The following is a 26,629-nucleotide window of genomic DNA, read 5'->3' as shown; positions in this document are numbered from 1 at the left end:
CTTTCTACTCCAAGCACATTGGCCAAATTCACAAAATAGTGCCTATGAGTAGTTGTGTGTTAGGCCTGGGGCTCTGGGACTTAGGGCCAGATGTAGGTAGGTTTCCTTTTGCGAGGTGCAAATTGCGAGTCCCAGCGACTCGCAATTTGCACCTTGCAAAAGGAAATGCAGAAAGGTGTCTCAGACACCTTCTGCGAGTCGCTATGGGGTCGCAAAGACCCATCTCATTAATATTAATGAGGTGGGTCGCAATTTGCGACCCTTTTGCGATTCAGGGCACTCACGGGGTTGGAGGCCTGCTGGGAACAGCAGACCTCCATGTCCGTGACTGCTTTTAAATAAAGCAGTTTTTTTTTTCAAAGTGCAACCCGTTTTCCTTTAAGGAAAACGAGCTGCACTTTGAAAAATAAACCGAAACCTTTAGTTTCGGGTTTTTTCAGGGCAGGTAGTGGTCCATTGGACCACTGCCTGCCCTGAAAAATTATTTTTTGGGCCAGACACAAAGGGGAAGGGGTCCCATGGGGACCCCTTCCCATTTGCGACTGGATTACCATCCACTTCAAGTGGATGGTAACTGCGAGTCCATTTGCGACCGCGAATTACATCGCATTGCGACTCGCAAATAGGAAGGGAACACCCCTTCCTATTTGCGACTCGGAAATGCATTTTGCGAGTCGGTTCCGACTCACAAAATGCATTTCTACATAGCAAATGGACTTTAGCGACTCGCAAACGGTGTTTTTCGCCATTTGCGAGTCGCTAAACCTTTGCTACATCTGGCCCTTACGCCTCAGAATCCAGGACTGGGACAAACTTGCAGAAAAAAAAACATTTGTGTGTCATGTACAATCAATGTGTTTACTCGATTTAAAACAGGCATTAATGTGAATGGTCAAGGCAATCTTCACCAAAGACAGCAGACATATGGCATACACATGTATTCACAATTTGTTTCCTCTCTGATTTCTGATAAATAGATAAATAGAATAATTTTGCAATCATTAGTTATACTTATAGCAATGTTTATTATGTATCCAGTAACAAAGGTCCGGATTACGAGTTTGGCGGTCAGACCACCAGACCGCCAAGGTGCAGTCCCAAAAAGACTGCTATGCTGGCGGTCACCAGACTGCCATATTATGATGTGTGGAGCCTGAACTGCCGACCGCCAAAACAAATGTCTGCCCCCCAAGTGCGCGGCGACCTGCAGTCTTGGCGGTGTGCACTCCTTTGCCGTTAAAGTTGAGTGGAGCCACTGAGTCCATTACAAAAACATAGTCAGCTTGTCCGTCTCCTTGCATCGATCAGGTGACAGCAGTCGGCCACCCCGGTACGCATTCAGCAAAGCAATAGACAAGTGCCCATTGGATGTATTAAAAATAACACAGTTGACATCCATTGGCCCAGTTGACACACCTTTAAATCACACTATAAAACACACCTCTTCCCAGACCATAGTCCATTGCCTCTCCACTGCAGGAAAGAGACCAGAGACCACCAATTTGTCTCTTCATTGACAGATAAGGCACCCCTTTTTTCACCATACCATTTAACACCTTTCACACGCATTTGTCCATTTACTAACTATATCACTTTTTTTGTTAAGTAAGTCCCTCTCACCCACTTTAGTCTACATCCATGTGTCATGTCCCAAAAATCTCATTTTTTCTGAAGATTAGTTGAGTCTCCTGGTGGATGAAATCATAAGAGTAGAGCCACAATTGTTTGGAGCACAAGCCCAGCATTCTCCTCTCAGTAGGAAAATGGAAATGTGGCAAGGGATCATAGACAGAGTGCTGTAGACACCATCCTGCACACAAAGGAGGGCATTAGAAAGAGGTGGAATGACCTGAGGGGGAAGGCATGTTCCCTGGCCTCCAGGCAACAAATGGATTCTCTGAAGACTGATGGTGAGCCTCAAAGTGCCCCATTATAACACTTCCCATGGGAGGAAAAGGTCTTGGCCCTCCTGCATCCTGTGGGCTTTACAGGAATAGCTAGGAGAATGGAGTCTGGTAAATGACAACACAAGAACTGTCACAAATCTTCAATGTCCGGTATGCTCACATCTTACACTTTGCCACTGTGTTGTTCATCTACTTTCCCAACTTGCAATACCCAGAGTTGCAGAGATTTTAGCTTGTCAATGTGTATCATTGTACATAACATCATAAGTATTAATCCCAATTATGCCATATGTTGGAATGGGGTCTGTAATTCTTCCAATATCAAAAGATCATCCCATGACCCATGGTATGTGTCAACATGTAAATGTATGGGCCAAACTAACTGCAGTGTTGCAACAGGTATGCAAGACTGAACATTTGTGTTGGGAAGTACAGAGAGTGTCATCACTACATCTACCAGGAGGCCCTGTTTCTGTACCTCAAACCACCAGGCCTTTCTGCACTTTTCCAAAAACACCTGTGTGCCATCTCTCAAATGATGTTCACTCACATGGGAGTCAGCAATCTATGTATCATGCTCAACTCAGAGACGTGTTTGTCTACCTAGCTTGCTCTTGTCCTGGTACCCCAAAATGACACTTTTGAGGACAAGAATGCCACTGTACCAAGTTTGTACATCAAGTATTCCTGAGGCATTAAGCTGCTTCAACAGATTGGTAGTGGCAGTTATTAACTCAGCACTACTCATATGATGGCTACAGCTACATACACATTAAAGTTGTGTGTCCACCTGTATTTCACACAATTAGGCCTTGGAATGGTCAAATACATGCCTCCTGTATACTGTGTTGGCTTAACTGTTTCTAAGATGTCATGTTCATTCCCTAATCTAAAGTGCAACTGATCAGCACATCCAATGAGCTGCTTGAGTCTAATAGCTTCTGCAAGCTTCACACATGTCATGTCAACAACTTCAATACCATGGTAACATAGCACAGTCAGCAAACCTACAACTTAAGGTTGTGCAAGCTTTCTACATACAGTGCCACAAAACCTTTGAATGTAGATTACACATATCAACCAATAACAATGTACTCTATAACTCAACAGGTCGAGCTGGCACAGCACCTTCCAGACATTGTCCACTGACTAGACTCCCACCACACCTCTGAATGAAGGCCTCAGTGATGACAACACTCCTGGACATGTAGACGTGAATTGCACTCCTGGCCCATCTGTGCAGCCTGGTCAGACAGCAACAGTAAGTCTCACTGTGCGCAAAACAGCACCTCCCACCCCATTTGTTTCAACATCTCAGTGTACCTAGCACAGTTGCTGCCATCTTGTTCCTCCCAGTCCTGGATCCTGAAGTTAATCAACAATCCTGACACTGAGGGTCAGAGACCTAATAGGAGAATGCACCCTGTGCCAAGGGCACAAGTTTGTGGGAGTAGGGCCTGTAGGAGGTATACTGTTGGCAGCAAAGTGAGGCCACTGGGGCCACTCATGACCAGGATATAGGACTATAATTTTAACATGGCCACCTTATCAGGAATGCTGAGGGACATCCACACAACCCTAAGCAGGGCTTTTCCTCCAACATCTACCCCTTCCTATAGGCCAACTACTTCAAGCCCAGGTACATCTTCTGCAGACACAGGAAGGGAGGCCATGCCAGAGCACCAACCACCCTCAGACACCCCTGCCTCTGCAGCAGCTGAACCCCCAACCCTTGCAAGCGGGCCGTCCATATAAAAATCCAGGAGGTGCAGATGGCAAGACACCCACCACTGCCAGCAAGAAACATCAATGTCCTCAATGTCCTCCTTTGTGTGTGTCACACATTTACTCTGTGGACTGATCCTGAACCCCATTCCATTTCTGATGAGAGGAGTACTCTGGACTTTGGACATCCGATGGTGTGGCATTTACTCAGATGACTTCATTCACCATGACTGACTCCTTCACTTTTCATTTATGTTACTTTTTGCCACCAGTATGTTTTCACCCTTAGAACTGTAATAAATTCACCAGTCACAAACTCATTGTCTGCTGTCTTAAATTTCATATTTAGCAATGTAGATATGTAAGAACATGCAAACCATACAATGAAACAACAAGCAGAGATATGTTTCATGTAAACAGTGCACAGCTCAGGAATTCAACCATTCCACAAAGACATGTACATACAGGTGTCTTGTCCAAGAAGACACTTTATTACATTGTTCAGCTCTTATGTTGTCAATATGTCTGAAACATAGCAGATCATACATGCTTGAATATACTAGGTAAATGATCACATTTGTATGTACAGGCCTCTAGACCATGGAAGGAATGGATATCTCAGACATTGTCCTTCAGAATATGCAAACATTAAGGGGCATATTTATACTTTGCTTGCACCATTTTAGCATCAATAATTTTGATGCTAAAATGGAGCTGAGCTAACTCCATATTTATATTTTGACGCTAGACCCATCCAGCATCAAAATATTGGAGTTAGCAACATGTTGTGGATGCAGAAAACTATCTTGTGCTAACTAGATGCAAGGTAGGTGTTCCCATCCACAGTATGATGCTAATTCCCAACCACCTCATTTATACTCCGGTGCAGAAATGGCACACACGGAGTAGGCAGACCCAAATAATGGCGCTAAGCCTGCTTGGCCCATAATTTAATGCCTGGGTCAGATCAGGCTTTAGGGTTCCTGTGGACCCATTGTCATGGCCAAACAACATGGAATGGGCCCACATATGCCCACCCCAAGCCCCAGGAACACCCACACCCACACCAGAGGGGCACCACAGGATGGGGGACCCCATCCTGGGTAAGTATATTTTTTAAACAATTTTGGGTGTGCCATTGGGTGCCCCTACATTATACACCAAAACTGTCTATCCCTCAAGGTCCAGCTATGATCCCCATGGTTGTCTAGACATGTGTCTACAGCATATAGGTACGCATACACACCTATCTGTTCCTCTTGTGCCACTTGATATTATAAATTATGCCAAAAACACTGTCACCGGTGGTGTACAGTGCACCGCCGTTATATGGCATCTTTTACCAGCAATGCACTAAATTGATGATTGTGTAGGAGAATCTATATATCAAGGGAGCTTTACATCTGTTGAGATGTTACTACACATTAATAGATGTTTTGACGCATTTAACAGTCACCAAAACTGATGTTTCAACTGCCAAAATGGTGTATGCCTGACCTTATTCATTGGACTTTAGAAACCTCCTGCCAACGGCGGAAGTCGATCATGCATTGAGCAGTTCCACCTGCAGCAAACAGCCATAGGGTAACATTGTTGAATGTGACGGTTGCAGCCAAATGGCTGCGCCTGTTGACGGTGATAACCGCGTATGTGGCATACATGCACAACACGGTTTGGAAAACAACTCACTTGCCTCCTGACACTGCTGCCATCAACACCCCCACTACTTCAGTTGCTGTATACCATCTCTGGAAGCAATCATGCCAGGGCAAGCAGGTCCCCTACCATCTCTCCAGAGAAGCTGGAGAAACCTGTTGAAGAGATCCTTCCTCTGCATGATCAGTTCTATGGCTCACCAGAGGAACAGGTAACTATCTCACATACAAATTTGACTATGTTCACAACCATCCTTTCCTTCCTCACAGGCACAAAATCTGCCTGGGAGTCCCAATGAGTTATTTGGTTGCCTGTTGTCACAATCTGTACTCCATACATCGAAGGTATAGGGTGTGGATTGTGGAACCCTGTACTTTGAGTATGTCAAATGACCATTGTGTTGTGTGATAACCCCAAGATCTTTGCATTCATATATCTATACAAGTAAACTTTACAGCCAAATAATATATCTGATGATCTGATTATGGTAAATAACACAGTAAATGTATTTGCATTACTGCATGAGCTGTCTATGTATACTGCTGGAGTCAGTTGAGGATGATGTTAGCAATGTATAAAGTCCCACAAATCAGTCAGCCCAGATCAGCCCTTGGAAAACTGGCATGAGAACAATGTTTAACTCACTGAGCCCTTCAGAGTGCCACACAACCCTGAACTCACATATACGATGGCTACAAGATGTACTGTCATGCAGACAAGTGATGGAAATGGGTTGTTCATGTAGGTTTTGCATGTAGGTTCTGCAGAGAGCAATGCTGGTCAAAGCCTTTTCACAGTATGGTACATTGCCCAGGCTGATGCACAGTAACTGTAGCTATGCAATTGAGGCACTGGGCCCACCCCCTGGAAACCTTATGATCCTTGGATGTGGCAAAAATGAGTCTTCAGAAGCAAAATATTGGCCTGAATGCTTTTACATTGACTACTTTAGGAAGAGGGACTGAGGCAAGCAGTACTATTTCCATTGACCCTTATTGTCAATGTGTGTCATTGCCTAATGACAGGCCCCTTACTCCCACATGTCTGTTGTCACCTTTTCAGAGGACATGTTTGTACAGTACAGGCTTATTGCACAAGCGACAACCCCACAGTGCAAATAGTTGGTTAATACAGAGTAGATTATGATATCTGAATCTCTAGCTTTGTTGCATGCGACCAATCAGTCCAAACATACCTTAGTATGTTGAATGTCATCTCTTTCAGAGTGCCACACATGGTAAGAGGTGTTTCCTGTGTTAGCAACACATACCACACAAACCCATTCAGAAGTGTTATGAGAATCCATTATGTAGACTACATTTCCACACATTCAGAGAGAAGAAGCTTTCAGTGACACCAATGCCAGCCCTTTCATTTTCACCTAAGTCTTAGGGTTAGTCTGTAGCATGGAAGTTGCCAGTATGGACCATATGCAGTGAGTCAATGTGCCTGGTTGTAAAGGTTTCTGTTTTGTTTCTTAGTGACTCTCATCACAGTACATTTTGTTTGGCCCTTGGCTATATAATGTCAGTGGGTTTGCTTAGTCAGTGTAGACCGTGTGGATTGTCAGCGGATGACTTCAAAAATGTGTATTTATGTACCTGTACTTATCTTCACGTGTGCTTTACGAAATGCTTGTGTTATGAGTTTCCTAAATGTGTTTCAAACAACCAGTTACCCTACAAAAATACAATTGTGACCTCTTCATTTGTCTGTTGCATCCATACAGGTCAACACCCAGCAGAAGCAAGGGATTTGGAGAGCCATTGTCCGTAAGGTGCAGACGCTCCGGGTCTAGCGCTGTCATAGAGTCCACTGTCGGAAAATGTGGGAGGACCTGATATGCCAGGCCTGGAAGATTGCAGAGGTCCAGCTATGGCTGTCCTCCGAACATAGGTGAGTGCACACCAGACCCTGAACCCAGATGGCATGCATACTGGTGGTGGTCTACCCTGAGCTTGATGTGTTTTTGAGGAGAGCACAGCAACTACAAGCGGATGAGTGCTGGGAAGATTCATACCTGTTAAATTGCCAGGTTGATGTGTTAAAGGCAGCGATCTCCCCATTAGTATTGGAGATGGCCAATGTGCGATACACAAGATGAGTTATTGTTTGTGTAGGTATGGTAGTTGGTGCATGTTGAAGAGTGTTGCCTATTGCCTAATGATATATGGCTCAATGCAGTGGTCAATCATGTTGTTTAATATTGCTGGTGTAATCTGTGTTTGCATGACAAAGGTAGAGAGATGTGCCTTCCCAGTGAGAAACCTGTTAAAGGCTCACTTCAGATACTGGAGATTCCCTGTGCCACAACAACATTCAATGGACTATTGCCTTTACGTTATGCAATGGTAGAAGGGTGTTATGAGCAGTACCAGTCGAAACAGGTGATTTCCTTAGGCCTAGCTGATTTATTGAGCTGTGGATATATGTAGCCATATCTCCAAGACACTTTGACCAGATTGTCTCCAGTGTACTTTGTAAGACGTGTTGTGTAGCAAAGCAACATTAGAACAAATTCCATTACACTATTTAGACAATGTACATATTGTTAAGTTACCATTGGTGAGTTTTATACAGTGTCACATGGTGTAACATGGGTGTTTCCACGTCAGCTTCTTCAGGCTATTGTATTTCTAATTGGGTATATGAATACTTGCTGATTCCAGGATCTGTGAGAATCTCCTTGGCATTGCCATTACATTTTATGACAACAGGTTAGTGAATGGTGCTACAAGAGCCAAACCATTCAAGGTGACTAGGTGTCCTACATGATCCATGTATATTGTGATTGGACAACTTCACTTATGCAATTGAAATGGTCTGTAATTCTGATTTTCCTTTTTGCAAATGTTCACATTTCAGGCCAGATGTACGATGCTTTGCATTCCCAACATCGCAATGCTCATTCCCATTTTGCAAAGCAATTCGCAGATAGCACCCATTTGAAATGGGTGCTAACACATTCGCAAAAGGGAAGGGGTCCCCATGGGAATGGCCCTGAAAACATTTTTTCAGAGCAGGCAGTGGTCCCATGGATCACTGCCTGCTCTGAAAAAATGAAACACAAAGGTTTCATTTTTTCGTTTGTGTTGCAACTCGTTTTCCTTTAAGGAGTCCAGTCCTCCTCCTACTCCTGCCAGGCTCTCATGATGCATGATTGCCAAGACTTACTCTTTCCATGTTGTTAGTTGTGGGGGAGGAGATGGGGGCCCACCGCCAGTCCTCTGTATAGCTATTTGGTGTCTTGCTGCCACGGAACGTACCTTCCCCCGTAGGTCGTTCCACCTCTTCCTGATGTCATCCCTTGTTCTGGGGTGCTGTCCCACGGCGTTGACCCTGTCCACGATTCTCCGCCATAGCTCAATTTTCCTTGCAATGAATGTCTGCTGCACCTGTGATCCGAATAGCTGTGGCTCTACTCAGATGATTTCCTCCACCATGATCTTGAGCTCTTCCTCTGAGAACCTGGGGTGTCGTTGTGGTGCCATGGGTGTAGTGTGAGAGGTGTGGGTGATGCTGTGTGCAGTGATGTGTTGGGGTGTGTGATGTATGGTGCGTGGATGGTGTATAGGTGATGGTGGTATGTGGCTGTGGTCTTGTCTGTGGTCTTGCTGTCTCTTTTGTGGCACTTGTTTGTATTGGTAAAGGGTTGTGGGTAATGTGGGTGTGTGTTTTATAGTGGTGTGGGTATGTGGGTGTGGTGTGTGTATAGGTGTCAGATGTGTTATTTGAATTGTCCAATGTTTTATTGTTTTGTATGTGTGTGTGTATTTTCAGAGCGGCGGTATGTAGAGCCAATGGTTTACCACCATTAAATGCCCGCTGTGGTGATTCGTGGGTCATAATGCTGTGGACGTAGTTCTGTTGGCGTAATGGTGTGGGTTTTGCTACCGACAGTTTATCACTGACCTTTGGGCTGGCGGACTTGTGTGTGTGGCTGTATAGTGACGGATTGCTATGTGTGTGTCATAATATGGGTAGCGGTAATCCGCTGCGGCATGTTGGCGGCAGTCAGCATGGCGGTAAACAGTACTTACCGCCAGTGCCATAATGAGGGCCTATATGCCCCTTCCTGTGACGGTTACTATGACAGTGATTTGTGATGCAAACAGTGGGAAACAGCAGTATGCTCAGCACTCTATTTTACTAAAGAATGATCAGTGGCCTTTACTTCATGTTTTAAGTGTTGTAAATAAACTTCAGTTGTTTGCTTTGCTACACATTGGTCCTGCCATTACTTTTCTACCTTTTTAATGTTCATGAATAATTTGTGATGTATGACTAAAGTTGTGTCTGTTTCACCCTGATTGATGAGCCATTACATGTGGTTGGTAAGATATGACTTTGGAACAAGTGCTGGAGTCACCCAGGACAAGGGGACATGTTCAGTGGATGGATGAAGGTTTGTGATGTAATCCAATTGGGTTGGCATTGCATTGGGTGTTTTTTCATATGAAAATAGTTATTATTGGCTTGGCCAATGTGAACATCTATTGGGGTACGTTTCTCCCCCTGATGTAGATTGGACATTTGTTTAAAGTGTGCATGCTACAGGTATCTTTTGTCCACATATGGAGGGTGTTTAATTGTGCTACCTTATTATACATTTAAATGGACTTGTGTCCATATTAATGTGTGTGTCTTGCACCTACGTTATCTAAATGTGTAACCCATGTCCTTACTAGTGTATTTGCTTTCTAGACTTGCACTTACACATTTGCCACATGGGCATGACACTTGGTTATGCGTTTGGGTGTCCCTGATATTCATCAGGCCACAGCTCCTGTGCAAATAGTGTTTTGAGACATTTGTAAAGTGAAATGTTTCCGAGGGCAGCAGCCTTTCTGGGGTCCCCTTGATGTCACCATATCTATTCATCAGGGATTGTTCACATTGTGTGCTTTGGATTTGTCACACAAATTATTCTGCATCCTATTTACCTTACATTCTCTTGCCAAGTGGGTGATATGTGCAAGTCCATTACAAGGATTTAGCAGGAAAGGTTTATTTAGGTTCATTGACACATCCATGCTGATGTGTATGGTCTGTCATGTCAGACCCTGGCATGTGAACAATGTGTGGGTGTCACTTCAATTTGAAGGTGTAATATTGATGAGGAATTGCAATTGTGTGACACACTGTTGTGGGCACATCACTATCCTTGAAACTGGGATCTACACACAAATCAAGTTTTGAAGAGTGTGGCGGTGCAATGTTAGTGCCTTGACCAAAGGGAGCACTATGGGGCTGTGATTGGGACATACGATGTGTACAACTCTGAACCAGGGCACATGGTATATATCCGTGGCCACGGAGCATAGTCGACATTACAGATCAACGGGGGCCTGTCGATTTTCTGTGGAGTTGGTGGAAAAGGATAGGTGTTTGACTTACCGTCAGGTGTGTCCACAACAATGTTTATTTTGTGCAGTATCGAGCATCACAGGCAACAGCAGGACCTATAGTATGAGCTCCATTGCAGCACAGGATATGTGACACTGCCTACAGGTGAGTTTTAGCCTTAAATCCCTCTATTTCTGCCCGTGCAAGTGTGGTGGTTGAACCGCTACATTCATGTCAGTAGAAATAAACATTGTGATTGGGAAAGTGGTTGGACTGGCGGCCTTCCCTCCAATAGATGTATTGGCCTATCTTGTCAATGGGGCAGTCTAGATTTGCTAGCAGTGTGGGGAGGACCGCTGTAGTCTTTCGCCTCTGTAACCGCATGTATCATAATATGGCGGTCGAACCACCAACACTGCAGTGGTCAGACCACTGCCTCTGCCGAGGTGGTCCCCAGACCGCCAAACTCATAATCAAGCTCATAGTATTTTAAAAAAATGGTTGTTGGCTTAAACTAAGCATAAAATAACAATACAACATGGATTTGGAAAGAGCACTTTCATCCCCAAGTGAATTTTGGCAATGGAAAATAGATGTTTATTGTTATGCAGCTCGATGGTACTTATTTTACCAATCTCAGAATAATGAAGAATTGCAGTAGTTTCATTAGTCTGCTAATCCACCATACCAGATTTAAAGAGATTTAAACACATAAAACGCATGCCAAGTGACTATTTGGTTTGATACTTAAGGCCTATTCACAAACTGTATTTTATAATAATACAGTTGTACTACTCAACATAAAAATCACACACCTAAATGTGGAGCCCTCTGTCTCTCCTATATTTTTTTATGAGGAGACCACACAATACATAGGTTGGCGTTTTAGTAGTAAATGTGGTAGGGACAGGGGCAGTGGCTTGAAAATGGGGAATAGTTGCACTTAAATGGAAGGGGTTTATGGAGAGATATGCAAAGACAAAACACCCACCCACACAACAATAAGACAATTGCTATTCATAAACTTCACTTTTAATGTTCCTACAGCCAAAATGTTAAAAAAAGAGTTATTAATGTACTCCAGCCCAGTCTTGGAGTAAGTCCAGCAGTACACATGGCCACTCAAGTGTAGCAAAAAGGATCCATATAAAGCAATGGTGGCAGGGACTTAAAATAACATCACACAGGAGCTAATGTTAAATGAAGAAAATTATTTCAACTTCTAAAATAAATGTGTATATTTTTTAGATTTTTACAATATGTATAAAACTAACAAGTGTTACCACCTCTCACTGTGAATTTCCTCTTCTGGATTGATGGCCTGACTACCTTCTCCTCCACACAATGTGTGCTGCGTAACACCCTGCTCATGTAACCCTGCCTTGCCATTTCAGCACTAGAACAAGAAACCAACATCAAATAATTTCCAAGTTGGACTATTTGGACTAAATTTATTGCTGCTCTAGACTCCCGAGAGATATGGGAGGTAAGGGATTTGGGGGCATATTTAAAAGCCCCTACTGCCATTTGAATGCCACATTATCATCATTTTTTTACACTAATGTGGCTTTAGAAGGCCAAAATCACTGTGCCAGATTTACAAAGTGCCACAATGCATCCATTGCGCCACTGTGCAACCCTTTGCGCTACATTATGGCTGTGCCAGGCATAATGTATGCAAAGGGGGCATTCCCCCGCTGGGGGGGGGCAAAAAAAAGACGCAAAGAAATCTAACAGATTTCCTTGCGCCATTTTATCGGTACATTTAACGCCTGCAAAGAAAAAGCTTTTAAAGGAGGCTTCCATTGGTTACAATAGGCCTCTTGGTGCTTTGTAGTATTAGCATCAGAATTTTTTACGCTAATTCTGCAAAGCTCTGAACTAGCATAAAAGTTTTTGACGCTAGTTCCCCTAACTACCACCATGGTGCGCTGTATTTTAAATACTGAGCACACATGGTGGTTTTGGGGGTGCGCTAAGGGGCGCAAAGAAGGTGGCGCTGCTCTGTGTGTAGCACCATTTTTCCTAAATATGTCCCTTGGTGCCTTCCCCCTTTTGCACTTGCAACTGAGTGGTTTGTTTTTACTGTGTTTATTGATGTATCATTGTAGTATCGTAGTTCTTGCTGGTTTCCAAGTACCACAGGCTTCTTGTTGCCAATGACACCAATACAGAAGTGTTTGACAATTTAGCATAGAAAAATGCCCAGAAAAAAGCTAAAAAGCTTGAGGGAATTTACCACACACTATTCCTCTGAAGGCACATGATTGACTAAGTGCTCCTCTGCTTGTCCTTGAGTGCTCCTCTGCTTTTCGTTGAGTTTAGCACTGTCCACTTGATCCATTATCTACCAGTGCTCCCATCATAGAGTCATTTCTCCTTGGGGAGTCAGGGGGGATGGGCGTGCAAAATGACAGTTGTGCTGGTTATGTGGATCAGGCATGGCTCAATAACAGCGGTTCAACTGATGTGTATAATGACTACTTTATTATTATCTGAAACGATTAAATAATAAAGTTAATCGAATAAAAAAATTATAATGAGGGTTAAAACTTTGTTAAATAATTATTAATATTCAAAAGTAAATCTAGGCATAACTTTTAATAAATGTCAATACATATTAACTTCAAAAATATTTAGGAAGATTTTATCATGTATTCTTTATCGATATTAATTGTAAAATCATTAAATATATTTTAATTAATTGTTTAATATGAACGTATGTTACTGTGTTGTAATATTTATTCTTATTAATTATACATTTAAAAGAAATATATCAAATGATTTTACAATAATATTTTATAATAGATTTGTTTTATACTTTATATTAAATGTAAGAAACTTCCCTATACTTTACCATAGGGAGTTCTCTGCCAATTGGCAGTGGTTTCCGCTTGCATGTGAAAAGTTATAAGAAGCAATTTTACACTCATACCTTGTGTTACAGTAGGCCCAGCCATGTGGTAGGGACATGTAAGTTTGCACCTAACAGCAATGTTACACATCAGTGGCAGATTTACATGTGAGTAAATTGATAAATGTAATTTTGTTATTCTGAATAGGACAGCAAGTACGCCCAATTTGGCATTTATAGGTAGAAGAGTAGACATTTGAGGTGAGCAATTTTAGAGTGTCGCTGGTGGTATTGGGTGCTCTATACAGGAGTGGCTCTACACCTAAACTTGGGAACTATATATATAAATATGAATTTATATTTATATATATGTATATATATATATAGAGAGAGAGAGAGAGAGAGAGAGAATTTGCTGCTAGATCTCCGTCTCTCGTCTTGGTTTCAAGATGCTTTTGGATACAGGACCAGTACTGATTCGTGACAAGTTCAATTGAGCAAGGGATGATTTGAGCTAGCTACCTATCTTCTTCTAGAAATTATCCAATTATAGTTTAGTGTATACATGTTTAACTTTTCAGCCAGTTTCAAGCCTTCTACCACTATGGAAGACCAATTCTGGATTTGGGATTCGGTAAATTGATGAGCACAGATTCCTGTGTGTGCACATCCAATATAATACAGGTTTCAAGGCGGCCTGAGCTGCAATAGTGGGCATTTGCAGCTCAAGGTATAAGGACATCAATAGGCTTTTGAGTCTTAAGCCAAAGAGGGACCTAAGAAAGAAGGTTTCTTCAACTTAAAGCTTTTGAAGTGATCTAGCTAAAATGTTTTTGCTACCTTTGATGTCACAGTAATCATTTATATGCAACAATCTTTACATTTTGCTATTTGAAGTCCTAAAAGTTAACTGTAAACTAGTGCACTGGAAGCCTATGTATGAACGTGCAATCATTGATGAATAGTGATTTTAAGTGATATGGTATAGCCCTAAAACTTCATGTGTAATCAGTTAATGCGAATACATGTTTGCTTATCATATTAATTAACAGTCTGCACTAAAACGATAATGAATTTCTAGAAAGAAATGTTTTAAATTTTAGGTGGAAATTTTGAAAATGTAGTTCTAAGTTATTCCTATTAAATTATTTTGCTTTAAATCCACTGTAACATGAACACTGGCAAAGCTTATTAATTAATGATGAATTCATGATTTAAATGTTATATGAGCATTGCTTAATGTAAATGAATATGTTATTTTAATTCAATTTACTTAGCCTATGTGAGACCTGCAAGGCCCTGTTTCATAAAATGTGTAGAAAAACTCCCAACAGGGTGGCTGCTGCCGTAGTGGCAACCACCACGCCGGACCTATTAGCAGTTTCCCGCCAGGCTGACGGGCGGAAACCAGGGTTTCAACCAGTCAGCCTAGTGGGAAACAGGCAGCAGCATTGTCTCCAGCTGAATTTCGAGCCGGAGGCAATACTGTCACCTGCCGGGTGCACCAGCACCCTCACAATGTTCACTATCTGCACAGCAGTCGGTGAACAATGCGAGGGTGGTGGGCAGGGAGACCCCTGCACTGTCCATGCTATTTATCCAAATTCTTTTTGTCCTCTATTTTCATTTTACCTTTTGCCCTTATGTGTTGTAGCTCAGCACACAATAACTTGTTATTTGCTAATCTGAAAGGGATTTCCCTTGCCCTAGCTAACTTCGATGACTCTTAACTTGCCTTCTTGCTTACAAGAACTGGACAGGGCTTGTTTTCAAATCAACAGATAGTTTTGTTGATGTTTTGTGATGCTATTGTTGAGTGTTTATTCCTTTTGATGTTAGTTCCTCAAAACGTTTTCCCACATCTTGGTCAACCCATGGTGATCCTGTATCTTAATAGTCTTTTTTTGAGAAACATTACCTTGATGAGTCTGTAATCAAATCCTTAATGTTATACCGGATTGGCGTTTTCCTTGTATGGCCAATGGGTCATACTGTCATTTTGAATTTTGATGCCTAACCTTTCTACAGCATTATGCTGGGTGAAAAAGACCTGTTAACCTTGTTACCTGAAAAATCCTGTACCAAATATGGGAGCAGTATGATGGCTTCTCCCACGACAGGGGAAAAATAACTAGGCATAGTACTAGGGAATCAGAGATTTAGAGATTTCCGTCATGTAATTTCCCCAGCCTGAAAATGTTTGTCCCATGATTCATTCTGAAGATTAAAGGAGTTCCAGCATTGTTCCATTGCAATGGACTTGTGAGTATTAATAGGGTTTGTGCTTGTGTGCTTTAGCTAAAAATCGCGATAAAGTGTGATGTTGGGAAGTGTTTTGTGGAGGTTTCAAATTTGCTGTCTGCTAATATGTTTTGTTGGTTAACGGGTCCTTAGTGGCCTAAGATCTCGAACTAATGCACAAGTGTAGAAGACACTTGGTGAATTTGTTGTCTGCATTGTAAGGTGCTTGTCTGGAGATATCATCGACAGTGCCAATAATATTCCTAGTTTGAATGTGGGTATTTGGTATTAATGAATCCTGAGTGTGCATGGAGGAAATGTATCAACCAGAGTGAGATCCGCTGGTCGAGTCTCATTCTTTGTGTAATTCTGAAGGCATAATCAGAAAGTGTAGCTTTGCATTGCTTTTGAAGTGTTTGGTTACCCTATCCTGTAGTAAGCAGACTCTCACTGTTTGTTCAGTTTTGCTTGCAATATTTTGCGATAGGTTTGCGTGTTAGTAAGAAAGAAATTGTAAAGGAGGGTGAGCTGCTGCGAGGAGTGAGGCTGATGTTATCACATGTTCGCTGCAATTGGTTGGTTAGTGTGAAGCAGCACTGATATTGGTGGACTACGTCACAAAGTGTTGTACTGCTATTGGTTGAGAACATGGAAGAGAGAATTGTGGGTACAAAGTTACTTCCTGACTTGAAAAAGAGTAAATTGTGAATTGTTGAATTTGACTGAGAATTAGATTCTTTAAAGCATTTAAAAGTACGTGTACGTATCCTGGTTAGAGAGGGAATATAGACTGTACCCAAAGGTAGCCCAGGTCATCCCGTTTTGTTAGAAAAAGGTCTTTATTCATGTTTGTGGCTAGATCAATGGCATAAGATTACGGGAAAGAAGGTACATTAGCATTTCACCACTGTGAAACAATTTGACAATCATTGGGAACCTAAAGAGAGTACTTTATGAGGTGAAACTGTCTCCAAGACCCGCACAATTAGAAGCACTTAATACTTGGGAACATATGGCTCATCAGAAACAGAGAGATAAGTATGAGAATAGAGTAAGGTAAGCAAAAAAGACAGTTGGCAAGGCAAGATGGGATAATCAGCAAAAAGCTTGGTGTGCAGGAATCTTTGAGGGAGTTAGGCTGTATTCAGCCAATGCCAGTGAAGAAGTAGAACACCCTAAACTGAAGAGTAAGGAAAAGACAGAAAAAGAAGACAGAGAGCAGCAACAAAAAAAGCTGAAACTTATGAGTGATATGGATGATGATTTTTTTAAATCAGCTGTTGTTAAATCGTCTGCCTCCATACAATTCTGAGCAAATAGGAGTGACAGGATAAGCAGTGAGAAATGTGACCATTGATGTACCTACTGCAGCAGTCAAAACACCCCTAATTAGATAGTGCCAGATCTGAATGTGAGTTCAGTAGTACAGACTTCTAATACATATCAACCAGTTGAGCACTTTACCACAAATCAGTCAGGGCAGAGTTCTAATATAAATCAGCCACCGTATGCAAAACTTCCGTCCAAATCAGCCAGTGCAGATTTTAAATTCAAATCAGACAGCACAAGGACTAAATATTACTTTGACATGACAGAGTGTAGGAATGACAGTTCCACAGAATCCAATGAATTACAGGAACCGAGATGCATTAATAGCTTAAGTGACAGTAGGTCCAGTTGTTCCTTTGTATGGTCCAAGCATGATTGGGAATAATCCACACACATTAATTGTCCTGAATGTTCACAATGTGCTGAATGTCTGACTACCTCAGTTGTTTCAAATGGCTTTGCATCAAACCACGCACAGGGATTTGTGAGCCCAAGTTTCCCAGAAATAGAGAGAACTCATTCTCTTTAAAGACCATTGACCCCTACACGCATTACAGATCCGAGTTCAATGACAAGTCAGATAGGTTTTCCCTCTGATGCAGGTTTCCCCAGAGATCCTCACCATATTTTGTGCCAAGACCAGACTAGACACTGAATATTGGATGCAGTACCGCACATAGGAGGCTGCCCTTTATCACTATTTTGAATATGAGACCTCTTGGAATGAGATTGCAGATTAGGGAATTGATCACTTATATTCAGAAATGAGGAGCTTGAGACAAATGTAATGGAAGATTGCTGAAGAAACAAGATCAGAAGAAAACAAAAGAAGATTTGCCTCCTGCAAGAGCAGGTAAGAGTAAGGGTAATGTGAAGATGCTTCCCATGAGAGAGACTCCTGGTGGAGGATATGTTCATGTAAATTGGAGTAGGAGTAATATTCTGCCCTTCACAAATGATTACCCTAAATTGAGAGAGAAACCAGTGGAGTGGTATAAGTAGATATAATGATTTTTTAAACTTTCAAAATGCATTTGGGAAGATTTGAGCACATTGTTTGACATTGTGTTTCAAAACGATTTGTGGATTGAGTATAAGGATGCTGTCGATTGGCCTGACATTGAACCTCCAAGAATACCAGTAACAAATGCGCCATGCGATGAAGTGATGAAAATGTATCAAAAAGCGATTTGCTTTATGAAAGGAAAGGCGCCCCTTAAAGATATTGATTGTTTGCCAATTGACAGGATGACTCAGGATTCTACAGGCTCAATACATTCATATTATGAGAGATTGCTGCAGGCTTTCAAGCATTTCAATGGTACTGAGACCACAGAGGCTAAAGACATGGGCCATTGTGTGTTCAGAGTTGTACAGGGATTGAAGCCAGATATAAATAGCATTTTTCAACAGGATTTGTATTTGCTGGCAGAACAAATCAATTGATGAGTTCATGCAGTATGCAAAATACTGCAGCGACTAATTGGAATTAATGCAGAAAATGTTGAAGGCGGAGCCAATGGTAATGCAATTTAATGCAGCGCAGAAAGCTAGTCAGAAACAACAGTTTGCAGTGAATGTTTTATACAAGGAGAGCAACAACAGGGAGGAAATCATTTCTAAGAGCAAAGTAGAGGACATGGTGTTCCTACAGATCACAGTGGAGTTGTGGATGTGCTGACTTTGAAGAGAACTGATTTGTGTCACACATGTGGAAAATTGGGCCATTAGATAGAGGTGTGTCCCCTTGATGTAAATAATAATCAAATGCACAATGATGGAATGATACAAGCACAAGGTAATTATCAGATTCAAAAACAGGGATCTCAGAGACCTTGAATGCAAAATTCAAATATGTCCCAGAGACAGCAGGTGTAAGTTCTGCAAGCCCGATGTCCCAGCAACAGACAAATGTTTCCAGACAAAATGTAAACAGGTCACAAATGTAGATGCAAATCAGTTGATAGCATAGTTTCCTTTAATTGATCTAAGTGATGATGATTTTTTCAGACATTTTTCAGTTAAGATGCCCCAAAGAAGGAGTGCATGCTTGGTGTTTCCTTAGATGTGGAACAGCGTCGTCCATATGTGTATGGTGATATGAATGGTCACCATGTGTAATTTTTGGTAGACACAGGTGCCAAACCCTCTACTGTGAAAACTCAACAAATACTGAACATACCCCTTTCAGGAAAGAGAATTCAAGATGTAGGAGTCACAAATAAACAATTGTCCTACCTAGTAACAGAAGGTGTTCCTATAAAAATAGGGTCCTATGGAGATGAACACCAATTTGTGGTATGTGATTCAAATCCCGTGGTTCTGCTTGGGTGTGACTTGCTATGGAAGTTGAACTGTTCCATCAGTTGTACCCCATGGGGTATTAAGATTCATATGAATTATGAAGATGCAGCGTTTCCAATTGTGAATCAAACCCCAAGTGTCACATTGTACCCAATGTTGACTTGTAATGACTTACCTGAAGAATCAAAAGACACTGTGTAGCCTGTAGTTGGGACTTTTCAGGAAAAGAGATAGGACTCATTAGAGGATCTGAGCCTCTCAAGATAACTGTGAAATCAAATGCTGTGTATCCAACAATTCCTCCATACAACATGACACCTCAAACAATTACAGGAATTACTCCAATGACTGAGTCATGGCAGAACTAGGACTTCTAAGAGAGATAATGGGAAGTCCACGTAAATCTCCCATTATGGGAGCGGGGAAACCCATTGGAAAATATTGCATAGTCCTAGACCTTAGAAAGGTAAATGAGATTATTGCTCCATGTTGTCCTACGGTCCTAAATCCAGCAGTGACTTTATTCTAAATTCCTTGTGAATCAGAGTCATTCACCATGATTGAATTGTGCCAAGCATTCTTTTCAATGCTGCTGCATGAGAAAAGCCTGTATCTCTTTGTGTTTCAGTTTGGCCGTTGTGTTTTGGCATGGTGCTGGGTCCCACAATAGTATAATGAGAGCCCTTCCATTTTCAACCAGATCTTGAAAAGAATCTGGGGTCACTTATGCTTTCCAAACATTCAGTCATAGTCTAGTATATTGAAAACCTACTAGTGCTGTCAACTATCCAGGAAGAATGTAGGAGAGATACAATTGCCATGTTGAATCACTTAGCTGAGAATAGTCCTACATTTCCCCCGACTAAATTGCAGTACTGTAAGAAAGAGGTCTTGTACTTAGGACACCATATTGAGAAAGGTGCAGAAAGGTGTCGCAGGAAATAATCTCAGCAATTTTGAAAATGAATTCCCCAAAGACTCAGAAAGAGTTCAGGATGTTTTTGGTAATGTTTGTCTACTGTTGCCAGTGGAGTCCAAACGTTTCCCTTTTGAGAAAGTCTTTACAGAGGTTGACACTCAAGCATTTGACTGATCTGGTACCATTGGATGACAACTGCAAATATGCCTTCGCAGAGCTGAGAGAAAATTTCTGTTGTGCCCATGCTCTGAGAATGCCTGATTGAAATAAATGTTTTAGTGAGAGGGAGAGATGTGCTCTCTCAGTTTTGACTCAAATGCATGGAAATGCAGGCAGACCTGTGGCATCTGTTTTAACCACTCTTGATCCTGTGGATTTGTCTTTGCCTGATTGCCTTAAAGCCATTTCAGCTGTAAGCGTCAGCATTGAACAGTGCAAAAGAATTGTCATAGTTCATCCTTTGTGTAATTTTATCTGTCATTCTGTAAAAATGTTGTTAACCATACAAAAATGCAGCATTTGACTGGTGCATGTCTAACACACTATGAGCAGGTGATTTTGGCTGGGCAGAATGTTTCTGCTAAGCGCTGTAATACCTGGAACCCAGCAAATGTATTGCATTGGCTGTGGCTGATAAAAATGTAAATGATTTTACTGATTAAATTGAGCATAACTGCCTAGATGTCACTGAACTATGCACCAAGCCAAGACTTGATATTAAAGATTATGTAATGTCTGTCGATGGCTCTTTTTTGAAAGACCATGATGGAAACCTGAGAGCTGCTTATGCAGTCTGTAAAGTCTCAGGTGTAGTTGAAAATGTCTGGCTTCAGGGAGTCTTTTCTTCCCATTCAGTAGCTGAATTAGTTGTTCTTACAAGCGCATGCTGTGTTTCTGAACAGCTGAAGGTGACAATTTTCATTGATAGTCAATATAGCTTTGGTGTTGTTCATGATTTTGGACAGTTGTGGTCCCAGATAGGTTTTATGACCTCTTCTGGTTCATCCATTAGTAATAGAGATAAAGGGGGTCATTACAACATTGGTGGTAAAAGGCGTTTACCGCTGTGCAGAAGATCACCAACACGCCGCCGCAGCCGCGGAATTCCGCCACGGTCATTATGACCCACAGCCCGGAATCTGCCAAAATCCAGATACCCACACAAGTCCGCCACACCAAAGGTCAGTGATAAACTGCCGATAACAAAACCGACACCGTCACGCCAATAGGAATACGGCCACACTATCATGACACACGGATCCACGTGGTGGTCTTTCAACAGCGGTATACCATTGGCGGTACACACTGCCGCGCTCAAAATACACACACATTTACAAAACACAACCACATTGGACAATTCAAAATACACACCTGATACACATACACACACCACTCCCACACACTCACACCACTATAAAACACACACCCACATCACCCACAAACACTTACGACCACAATTGCGACTGAAGGCCAGAGAGAGACACCACCAGAAATAACACTAGCATTCACAGGCACTCAACACCATCACGCACACAACATCCAAGCACCTCATACAACACACCTCTAAATATCACCCCACACATCACAACACACACCACCCCACACATCACCCACACCACCCATGGCCCCGCAAAGACACCCCAGGTTTTCTGAGGAGGAGCTCAGGGTCATGGTGGAGGAAATCATCCGGGTAGAGCCACAGCTATTCAGATCACATGTACAGCACACCACCATAGATAGGAAGATGGAGCTATGGCACAGAATCGTGGACAGGGTCAATGCAGTGGGACAGCACCCAAGAACACTGGATGATATCAGGAAGAGGTGGAATGACCTACGGGGGAAGGTGCGTTCCGTGGTCTCAAGACACCACATCGCAGTTCAGAGGACTGGCGGCGGACCCCCACCTCCTCCCCCAGAAGTAACAACATGGGAGGAGCAGGTCTTGGCTATACTGCATCCTGAGGGCCTCGCAGGAGTAGCTGGAGGAATGGACTCTGGTAAGTCACTCTTCACTACTTTCACCCCCCTACCTGCATGCCATCACATACCCCCACACTCGTCCTCACCCCCATCACTCCAACTCCTCACACATGTCCCAGTATCACAAACCACACATCCCAAACCCAAGCGCTGCATGTAACACCAAAGCATGGACACCCATCACCAAAGCATGGCCACTGCACATACCCATACACCCCCTAAACCATCTTCACACAAGTTCCTACACAGGAATGCAAGCCCTGGGGTAGACGGTCACCCACCCATTGCACACCATGGCACACACAGATGCACTAATCATGCTTTTACACCCCTGCAGGACCCCTACCCAACATCACCGGACAGGAGGGTCCAGATATGTCCACTCCACCCACAGAAGAGGCCCACAGTGATGACAGCAGCTCTGTCCAACTGGATCTAGATGACCAGCCTGGCCCATCTGGGACCTCGGGACAGTCGGTTCCCCTCACAGTGGCACAGGCCACTACAGAGCTTCCGCCCTCTGGAAACACGAGCACAGCACCCACCCAGCGGGCCCATACCTCTGTCCCCAGGACAGAGGTATGGGCCCCAGGACACGTCAAGCAGCAGTGTGCCCACGACTACAGGAAACCCAGGCTAACCCACCACCTCAACAACACCATGGACCTGGGGGCAGTGGCAGTGGGCATACGGTTCAGGGGACAGAGGCACAGGAACACAGGGGAACTGGGAGGGCTGCTGTGCGACAGGGGGAGGACAGGCCCAGGGAACCCACTCTCCATGAGGCCCTCTCCAACATCATGGGAGCCAACCACCATTCCCAGGAGACAATGGCAACGGTACTGGCCAAGTTTCAGGAGACCCAGCGGCTGCAGGAGGAACAGTATTTGGGGTTCAGGGAGGAACTCAAATCCATCAATACCACTCTGGGCACCATCACTCGTCAACACCAGGAGGGACACTGTGGCACAACAAGGGGCCCCTGACACTAGCCTGGATGATGAACTGCCCACCACCTCCGCCGGAGCTAGTGGACAGGGGACACAGCCACAGGACCACGACACCAGCACCCCACCCCCTGCAGATGGAGAACCACCCCGCAGACGGTCCCTGAGATCCAGGACAAAGACAGAGAACAATGCCAAGACACTCGCCAAGAAATGAGACCACCCTGATTGCCATCCTTCTGTCCCACTTTGTCACCCTGTCCATACTTAAACTGCCCCAGCTCCACTTCCTATGCCCCTATGGACAAAGCACCCGTGAGACCAATAGACTGGACTCTGCCATGGACATTCCTCCACCATCACCCCTGACCATTATACAACACCCTCCAATATTGAGCACCCTTAAATCACAAAACAATCAGGAGTCTGTCTGTGATTTCAAAATTGTGTATTAGCTATTACAGTGGCAAAATGCTATATCAAATGTAATGTCAACATACCTATGTCACACAGCTCTAGTCCATGCAGAAACAAAGCAGATGTCACACAGTGGGACCCACATCTGTGAAATCGTAAGGGAAAGTGACAACTCAGTGACCATACACTGGTGAAAATGACAGACAGTAGAGAGGTAGTAGAATTAAATCACATGTAGCAGGCAGTGTTGTCTTCTTACCTGTGTCTCACTGGAAGTATTGCAGGATCACTGTGTTCCTGTTGTCTATGTCCTCTTCTTCTGCTTCCTCGTCTTCACTGTCCACAGGCTCCACAGGTGCCACAACTCCTCCATCTGGACCATCCTGCTGCAGAAAAGGCACCTGTTGTCGCAAAACCAAGTTGTGAAGCATACAGCAGGCCACGATGATCTGGCATACCTTCTTTGGTGAGTAGAATAGGGATCCACCTGTCATATGGAGGCACCGGAACCTGGCCTTCAGGAGGCCGAACGCCCACTCTATAATCCTCCTAGTTCACCCATGGGCCTCATTGTAGTGTTCCTCTGCCCTTGTCCTGGGATTTCTCACTGGGGTCAGTAGCCATGACAGGTTGGGGTAACCAGAGTCACCTGCAAATGGCGAGGGACACTAACTCATAGCGACATCCCCAGACCCAGACAACTATTCACAATGTATTGGGTCCGTGTCCTCACCTAATAGCCACACATGGTGCCTCTGGAGTTGCCCCATCACATAAGGGATACTGCTATTCCTCAAAATGTAAGCGTGATGCACTGAGCCAGGGAATTTGGCATTCACATGGGAGATGTACTGGTCGGCCAAACACACCATCTGCACATTCATAGAGTGATAACTCTTCCGGTTTCTGTAAACCTGTTCACTCCTGCGGGGGGGTCAAGGCCACATGTGTCCCATCAATGGCACCTATGATGTTGGGGATATGTCCCAAAGCATAGAAATCACCTTTCACTGTAGACAAATCCTCCACCTAAGGGAAAACGATGTAGCTCTGCATGTGTTTCAGCAGGGCAGACAACACTCTGGACAACAAGTTGGAAAACATAGGCTTGGACATCCCTGATGCTATGGCCACAGTAGTTTGAAACTAACCACTTGCTATGTAATCGAGTACTGACAGCACCTGCACTTGAGGGGGGAGTCCTGTGGGATGGCGGATAGCTGACATCAGGTCTGGTTCCAACTGGGCACACAGTTCCTGGATTGTGGCACGATCGAGTCTGTAGGTGATGATCACATGTCGCTCCTCCATTGTCGACAGGTCCACCAGCGGTCTGTACACCGGAGGATGCCGCCATCTCCTCACATGCCCCAGCGGACGGTGCCTATGGAGGAGAACAGCAGGCAGAGAGTCAACCAACTCTGAGGTACGTAAACACAGCTTACTCTGAAAATATTAGCAAATTGACATATGCCTGTATGAGTGTGTAGGCAAGGCCTAGATATGTGTGACGCAGTCCAAAAAAATCCCATGTGGTCCCCTGAAATGACGGCTGCCTGACCTATAAAGTGGGACAAGGGTATATGAGGTAACTGCGCTGGCGTTGTACACCGTCGCGGTAGGCGGTCGAAGACCGCGGCGCAATCCTGCATTGGTTAACATTGGACCCTATGGGTCCCAGGAGCCAATGACGATGTACGCAGGAGGTGCTGTACGATCCGCCGCAGACGTGGCCGCCATTTTCTCTCTGTTCAATCACTTGATACCTGATCTTCGACAGGAGAGGACCTACACTGCAAGTGCTGCTGTGACCTTAGTCTGGAAGAGACAATGGCTTGTGTGTCTGGGGAAAGGCCCCCTGCCTTCAGCACGGAGGAGTTGGAGAAACTCGTGGATGGGGTCATCCCCCAGTACACGCTACCCTACGGTCCTCCAGACAAACAGGTAAGTACACTGGGAGCATGCTGTATGGGCAATGCCTGTGTGGAGTGGTGATACGGGGGGTGAGAATGAAGCGTGCATGAAACAACGGTGAGTGCATGTGCGTCATGGCAAGGGTAGGGATGTGGGCCTATGACTGTGATTGTGCAGACGGTAATAACTTCTCTTTTTCCCCTGTACTATTCCTGTAGGTCAGCGCCCACCAGAAGATGGACATTTGGCGTGCCATCGCCAAGGAATTCTGGACCCTGGGGGTCTACCACAGACGGAGCACCCACTGCTGTAAAAGATGAGAGGACTTTCACCGCTGGAGCAAGAAGACGGCGGAGGCCCAGCTGGGGATGGCCTCCAACGTGGGAGGGGTGCCCGTCGCACCAGAACCCCCCTGATGTTCAAGATCCTGGTGGTGGCGTACTCGGAGTTGGATGGGCGCTTGAGGGCATCACAGCAGCCACCAGGGGGTGAGTACACTCTCATTCTGCTGATTCAGTGCGCGTTGTAGGTGTCTGGGTGGGGGAGGTGGGCTGTGGGTTCCCCTAGGCCAGGGCGAGTTTAGTAGGCAAGGACCCTTGTTAAGGCAGGCCCTGTGGCACCCCACCTGTGTACAGTGCCAACTACACCTAGTCAGGCTCCTGTGACATCCATGTGTGCAGCAATCGGCCATAGCCTTGTAACCCATGTCCTTGGGCTTGAATAGGGAACTCCAAGTGCGCGGCGTAGTGCAGGGGGTTCTGTGTCTGTAGTGTCCGCCAACGGTAGCGGCATTGCATGCACTCAACATGTCTTTCTTCTGTCTCCCCCCCCCCCCTTTTTGTGGTCTCCCTGTTCCTGTGTGCATTAGCATCATCAGGCGGAGGAGCAGTGGCACTGGAGCAGGAGGGTGCTGCATCCCACATCGCCCTGGAGGGTGACTCTACGGAGTCTGAATTCACCAGTGGGACGGAGAGCGAGGGAAGCTCCACGGCGGGGACAGGAGCTGACACCAGCGATACGGACACCTCCTCTGATGGGAGCTACCTTGCGGTGGCGGGCCAATCTGTGCCCCCCGCAACTACAGGTA

Source organism: Pleurodeles waltl, chromosome 10, assembly GCF_031143425.1.
Source record: "Pleurodeles waltl isolate 20211129_DDA chromosome 10, aPleWal1.hap1.20221129, whole genome shotgun sequence".
NCBI lineage: Eukaryota > Metazoa > Chordata > Amphibia > Caudata > Salamandridae > Pleurodeles > Pleurodeles waltl.
The sequence above is the reverse complement of the archived record's forward strand: the minus strand, read 5'-3'. Positions refer to the sequence as shown.